Below are 7,660 nucleotides of genomic sequence, written 5' to 3'. Positions count from 1 at the left end.
GCTGTATGAGCCCTCTAGTTGTTTTTTTTTAAGATTATTTTTTTGGCCTTTGGCTTTATTTACAGGACAGCTGAAGATAGACAGGAAATGTTGGGGGTAGAGAGTGGGGGATGACATGCACCAAATGATCGGCAGACCGGGAGTGGAGCCTGCGATCAGTGCGACGAGGACTGTAGCCTCTGTACACGGGGCGCCTGCTCTACCAACTGAGCTAAACAGCCCCTGAGCCCTCTAGTTTTGATTGGATTGAGGCATCTCCCCAATCAGCAATTAAATCTTTAAAGCTATTTTGCTGTCTGTCCACTGCTGCGCGTCAAATATAAGTCGCGTGCAGGTCGCATGTCTTGGATTCCACTTAGGCACCACATATTCAAGTAGTTCTGAACAGAGACAAAGAAAAAAACGACTGTCCAGCTCTCTGACGGTAAATTAATCCAAGGTGTGGAGAGGCAGTCAACAGGCATCCCAGGTACTCTGCCTGTGTAGGATAAAAATCCTTTATTATAACACGGATTAAGTCAACACGTTTCCACTCAGCAGAGTCGTCATCAGGACATCAAGCCCACAATGATTTAAAAAACAAATCTGATCAGTGTCACAGAGGACGATCAGAAGTGGGACACTTTTAGCTGCAGCCTTAGATAAGTATGTTTGCTGCTCTGGAAACATTCAGATGTGTATGAGACTTTAATCTAAAACTTTGCGCTTTGATTCTGAACAATAATCGGCTGCATTTAGTCACCTATTTTACCTGATACTGACTCTAAAGTTGAGCTTCTGCTGCTTTCCAAAGGCGGGAAATTATCCAGAATGTTCCGTGGAATCTTTTCGTGATGATGCGATCATATCAAGTTACAAAATAGACAATAGTTGTCTAAATTAATTCTTACAAGCAAATTATGATTAAAAACTGAGACTTCACACTCTGTGGATTTGACAGAAAGTTCACTAAACTAATTTAATTTTGTGCACAACTGCCGCGATATTGATTTCAACAATACCCTTGCTTTTCTGTAGACCCTCGTGCCCGATAGTACGGCTCAGCTCTTATATCACGGCATCCACAGTTCAGACTTTGTCACTGGTTCGGGCCATGTGACAGAGATTTGTTAGAGGTCTGCGGCCACGGGGACGACAGCTCGCTCCACTCACATATTGGAATATTGGATAACCGCGGCTGTGGACGCAGAGACAGCGCCTCTGAAGCGTGGTTCCTTCACCAGAATAATCACATTCATTTTGTATAAATGGCTCCCTGTCTTCTCCCTCTGGGTTTTTCTTTTTTCTTTCTCTGCAGCAAGAATAATAATAGAGGGATTATTGCCTTGCTTGTCAGGCTATTAAAACACGAGATTGAGAGGAGGATACAGAGAGACAGACAGTGCAGGAGGGAGAACGAGAGAGCTGGTGAAAGAGACAAAGATGAGACAGAGAGAGAGGAAATGAGTGTGACGCTGAGAGAAAGCTGTAAGCCGAGGGGACAGTAATGAAGATAACTGCTCGGCTGTCCGCTGGCAGCCCGCTCTGCTCTTTCCTTCTGACTAATCAGACAGCAGTTGTAGATAAGCCGAGAGCCAAGAGAGCTGGCAAGACGATGCCGGGTTGAACCGCGGCTCGTTCTCTCCCTCTCTCTGTGATGAGTACAAACAGCATGTCGACCGCCCCTCATCCGTTCCTCATGTTCTGTCTACATCACAGTCGGCAGCGCGGGGTTACAGCTGTGATTATGATTATGAAACAGGGACTCAGAGGGCTCATCCCCGATGCATTATGTGAATAATAAAACCCAAATCATCTGTAGACTCAAACGCTCCCTAATGCCACAGCACGAACAGGCCGCCGCGCTTCTCTGCAGCTTTGCAGTAATAGATAAATCTCTATTCCTCGCATGCTTGGAGGCAGGCGCGGCTGCGATACGAGTTAATCAGTAGCCTCCACATAACAAGCACAGGCGGTTCGACTCAAATCTCATTTGTTGGCTGTTTATTAAATGAATATTTCTTCAAAACAAAAATTAGTCTGGTGATCTAAAGTGACTCCTTCCAACACAGAGGACTGGTACTCAGAGGAAGTCGATCCACATGCATTCCTGGAAACATCTTATTTCATAAACAGCAGCCTTCAAGGAAAATATATTTCATGTTTAACAGAACATAAATAAGTGCAGTCTGTGAAGCCAGACTAAGAGCAGCTCTGAGACATCGCTCTTCAACACGATGGTGCTTTAAACTTAATGCTAACATCAGTATGCTAACAGGCTCGCAGGGACCATCGACTGGTAACATGCTGATGCTCCGCAGGCAACACTTTATCAGCTTTTAGCATACTAGCATTTGCTAATAAGCACTTAATACTTGTGGGTGGGATGTGGGCGGCTCTGCAGGTATTTGATCACACACTAAACTACATTAACAAGTCAGAGGCTCACCAACGTTATTACAATGCAGCCTCAGGGAACATGAATGTCTTTTCCAAATTTCACAAAAATCCATATAAACGTTATAAACAGTATTTTTTATGCATTTCACTTCATACCACAAATGTCATCCTGCCAAGGCACAGGAAGATTTACTTAAGTCAGTGGGTTTACTTAAGTCTTCCTCTTCTGGTGACCATGAAGATTTGCACCAAATGTATGACCTGTTCATGCCAGTAGTTGGCTAAAAATGTGACATTACCCCGAAGCAGACCTGATTACCCAGAATATGATACAACAACAAACAATAGATGAACAATGATATCAATGACTTGTGCTAAGACTATCATTATGCACGACTTCATACTGGAAATTAATGTTCTTTTCCCCCTTTTCTCTACTAAAATGTGCCTGAAAAATGTTTTCTACGGTGGCCCTGAGAGCTCAGCGCAGAGCATACTAAATGCTGCAAATACAGCACATTAGCACATTTGCCAAGACCGCTGATGAAGTAGCCGAAATGAGTCACAAACCACAGCAACAACAAACACATCCCAGCTGTTTCCAGTCGGGTTCAGTTCCTGCAGCTTCCGTCGTCGTCTGGGCCACTTGTGGCGTTTTTTTTCTAAATGCTGCAGGTGTTACAAAATTCATGAAGATTTTTTTCTTAATTTGCTTGTGTGTTGTGTATTTGCATGTCTGTTGAGCTCTCAGGGCCACCGTAGTTTTCGTTCCAATTATCAGATTTCCTCTAGCCCTACCAACGTAGGTCAATATAGCATAAAAATAAACCTTTTCTATGTATGGCTGTGCACTAATTGATTATTTAAAGGTACTCGGAGGGTTACATTTTAAACAAATAACTTAATTGGAGAATATTTAAAGTTATTATACATCTAGTGAAGACAATGCTGGTTAGATTTGCTTTGACAGTGCTGAGAGCATTGTAAACAATGATCACAGGACGCTCTCTGTGATGACACCACTTCTGAATAACCCAAAGGTTTCTTCGGTGTTATTATTCCTGTAAAAAACGTGACATACAGCTCAGCGGTTAAACTGAGCATCTCATATACAGAGGCCACAGTCCTCGATGCGGCGACCCCGGGCTCGACTCCCAGCTTCGGCCCTTTGCCGCGTGTCATCCCCACTCTCTCTTCCTGTGTTTGGACACTATCCTCTGTCCTCTCTCTCTGAATAAAGGCAATTTACATATCAGTGCATACGGGAAAACACATATGCTAATACTGATATCTGTGTGCTATCAGCCAACCTAAGAATCTGCCCGGCTCCAGGCTCCTTGAAACTTGGGCGCTTGGCCTCTGCATCCTTTCACAGATTTTCTTGTTATCATGTTTGGCAGACACAAATATGTGTGTGCATATTTTTTGATTAGAGAAAAAATGCTGATATGTGGAATTTGACTTTAATTAGCTCGACTGTGTGTGTGTGTGTGTGTGTGTGTGGGCAGCATGCAGCCCAGCGTGCCTCTGCCTCCCTCTCTCTCGCTCTGCCTTTCTCTGGTTGAATTACTGCCAGGATAAAGGCTCTCTGGAGGGCCGCACTCTCTCTGCTCTCTCTGTCACTGGAGCTAACTGAGGAATAACTCATCCCAACCAGTAGGACACTAAATCAGCCACCATGTCCCAGCATGCACGGAGGCTGGTTTCTCCAGATATGATGGCACGAGCGTGAAGAGGACAGGCTCAGAATGAGGATATAAATCATTGATGTGATCGGATTCACTGTCCGTCTCTGCAATATTAAACACACTTACAAACCTCCATCCACCAAGTCTGTGTATTATTGAGTCCTTAAATCTTAAACTGTGAACCCAACAGTGTGGACACGTTTGCTGTGTGTGTTTGTGGGCTGGACAGATTTTGTTGTTTAGTTTTGTCCCTTTAGCTCCAATTAAAAGAACTCTTAATGCACCAGCACACAGTGATCTTTATAACGTGATAGCAGGCGTCCAACTTTGTGGTCACAGTTTCTGTCCGTCTCTTTCATGTTTCATTATCAAACTGCGCCTGTGCTTCAATCCAGATCCAGTTTGGTGAGGCAGAATTCGACCATCCTTCACCAGGCTCCCACCAAAACCCCATTTAACATCTTAGCAATTATTCCAGTCATACTAGAATAAAATCAAGTTAACATAACACATAAACCTCCTCTTAGAATGACTGGAAATCTAGCAGAATAAAAGACAAATGCTGAAGTTATTGTTTAGACAAAGAAGTCTAATTTCAGGTTTTGTCACCACTGTGATGCAGTAATGAATAAATCTGGATATTTAACTGAACTAATTCAGACTAAAAATGTACTTTAAATGCTGAAATCATGACGTTTTGGTTTTGCTCACTGGCCTCATAAATCTGCTGCATCGGATGATTAACAAAAACGGCAGAAATCAAACTGCTGAACTGTTTCCTTTAAAGTGGACACATTTTAGCCATGCAATCAATTTTCTTTTATTCTAATGTGTTTTTGAATCACGTTTGTTTAATTTAATTATTTTTCAGAGCCTCTCCTTCCTCCTGAAGCGAACAAGCCGTTTTGCCATTCAAAGCTCAGACCTTAGCCACGATTGGCTGACAGTATTTGGAGTGACTGCGTAGCCCCTCCCCTATGTGTGCGATCCCATGTGGGGGAGCGCCCACACTGCACTGTCACTCTGTTGTAGAAAACATGGCTGCTCTAGGATCGGTTATTCGTCCTTATATGTACGAGCCAGAATCGCCATGAGGTATCAGAATGGTAAGTTGAAATCTTGACAACGACTTGACTACAAGCTCGTGCTGTAGAAACCTGCAGCTGTTCTGAACGGATCATTTCAGAGGCGACCTTTTTAAAAATGTACTTCTGGCATTATGCAGTTTTCACTTTTCTTTTTTTCTTTTTACAGATCTATAAGTGGAAAAAGAAGAGACCCAGGGCCGGCTCAAGGTATAGGCGATATAGGCGGTCTCCTATGGCGCCACATTCTGGGGGGCGCTGGCTTGAGCCTGAAGCGTTTTGAATGTAGCCGCGTGTTTGATGTTGAATATAAGCCTACTGCCAGATTGACAGCTTTACTCCCTTTCATGTACCGTCACTCTGCCACTCTCTCTCTCTTACTTGCTTGACCACTCATTCACTACAAACTTCCTGACACAAGCTACAATGAGAGGAGAGGAGAGGAGAGATGCGTTCAGGTCCAGGTGGAAAAACAACATTTTTCAGATTGATTGATTTATGAGTTGATGTATAAACAGTATATTGTATGTTCTGTGGGAGAATCCTGCACAGCCCCCTGAGGCCCCACAATATCCTCATATCCTGACACATACCTCGGTCTTTATTAAAATATCAAATCTAATAATCGGGTCTCTTCTGGAGAACTGTGTTGCAAAATGGCATGAAATATATATATATATAAAAACACACTGTGTGGCAGAAAAACTGACTTAACATTTGCAGTGTGGGCGCCTAATCCTAAACTCGCCTAGGGCACCAAACCGGCCCTGAAGAGACCGCTACTTAAACTCAACTGCTTTCTTTCTTTTAATTAACTTAAATTCACCTGCAATACTTAAGCCAACCACTGCTGAGATCTCCTTCGCTTTGGCTTAACAATCAGAACATCGCATTACAGCAAGAAACCCTCAAAAAGACAGGATGTTTTTGGACTTTCTCTGGATGGATTCAGATCATAATCCCATAAGCCTGCACTGTTAGTGTGTAATTCTGTCTGTGCATGTGTTCATCACTGTGTTGTATGTGAGTCAGTGTTTATTTCGCTATCGGCTCATCTCCCTCCTCTCTGACTGTGTGAGGTTACCTAACAGCGAGCATCGCGTTGCAGAGATCAGGTTTGAAATGAGTCCTTGTGTTGCAGGCGAGCAGTTCCTGCAGCTGCCGGCAGCGTGCAGTCTGATCTTCTAAACTTACCCCATTTTAATCAAAGCCTCCGCGCTGCTCCTCGCCTCGCACAGGTCATCGGCTCAGATCCCAAAGTGCCCGGCTTCCTCTCCTCGGTCTCCTCTCGGTTCAGCAGCCAGTCTGGAGTTTTCCAGCCGAGCCAGACAGACGTTGCCGCGAGCTACGAGTAAAGAGAGAGAAAAAGAAGCAAAAAGAGCAGATCAATCAATGAGCTGCTTTTTTCTAAAAATAACAACAAAGTGGAGACGAAGTGCTGCTGCCTCTCACTCTGCAGGACAAGCAGAGACGCACACAGCAACAGAGACGCGGGCTTGGATAGCAGACGTATCCTGATACTGTAAAACAAACCGTGTCCTCCTTTTACAGATTGAATTAGATGTTGAGTCAATTACATAATTAGTGTTTCTCTGTCAGCAGAGAGATTACAGGGAGTCAAACAGCATGTGTGTGTGATGCAAACAGCCTGCGGATAATTATGCAATGCTATTATTCAATTATTATCATTACACACTATTAAATGTTGCATTATTTACATGCAAGGACACACCAGGTTACTTTGACATTAAATATGATAATGATGTTACGTTAACAGCAGAGGAAATGAATACAGGTGGTGATGCATGCATCTTTTATTTAATGCAATTTCAGCTGTCTTATAAGCACTAAATAAAACAACAAATTAATTAAGCAAGACATAAATCCTTATCAAACACTTAATAACACAAAATAACATTAAAATAAACCAAAATTAATCACAAAAAAACTCCCAAAATGTAAAAAATATATAATTTAAAAAAGAATTTGCCTTGTAAAATAAACATAACAATAAAATAGGGATGCATGATATTATCGGCACGTTATCGGTATCTGCTGATTATGGCTTGAAAATTGTTCTGCAGATAAAACAACGCTTTAATTTTGCCTAAATGCTCGATGATTCCATAAAAAAGCTTTACGTAATGCTACGACATTAACTCGGCGCAAGTGTGCGCGCGCACTCCCTGCACCACGCCTCCTCCATCAAGCGTGAAGAAGGGTGCAAGGTGTAAGAGTAGGCACGACATCAATGCCACTACAGGGGAGACTTGATGCTCTCTGCAATTAGGTGGAAAAAAACATTTGCAAAAAGGGTTGGAAAATATCGGCTTATCGGATATCAGCAAAGAATCCAATATCGTGCATCCCTACAATAAAACAATAAACAAATCTGTTGCAATATGTGTATTGTTGTTTGTCCTTGTCACATAAACAATATAATAATTAAATAATCAATCAATCAATCAACATTAAATAAAAAAATAAACACTTTGCTGTCTCTGCCGA

This window comes from Semicossyphus pulcher, unplaced genomic scaffold (assembly GCF_022749685.1).
Source record: "Semicossyphus pulcher isolate SPU_LCO1_2020_fin unplaced genomic scaffold, fSemPul1.0.p SCAF_15, whole genome shotgun sequence".
NCBI classification, from domain to species: Eukaryota; Metazoa; Chordata; class Actinopteri; order Labriformes; family Labridae; genus Semicossyphus; species Semicossyphus pulcher.
This window is presented reverse-complemented; position numbering follows the sequence as displayed.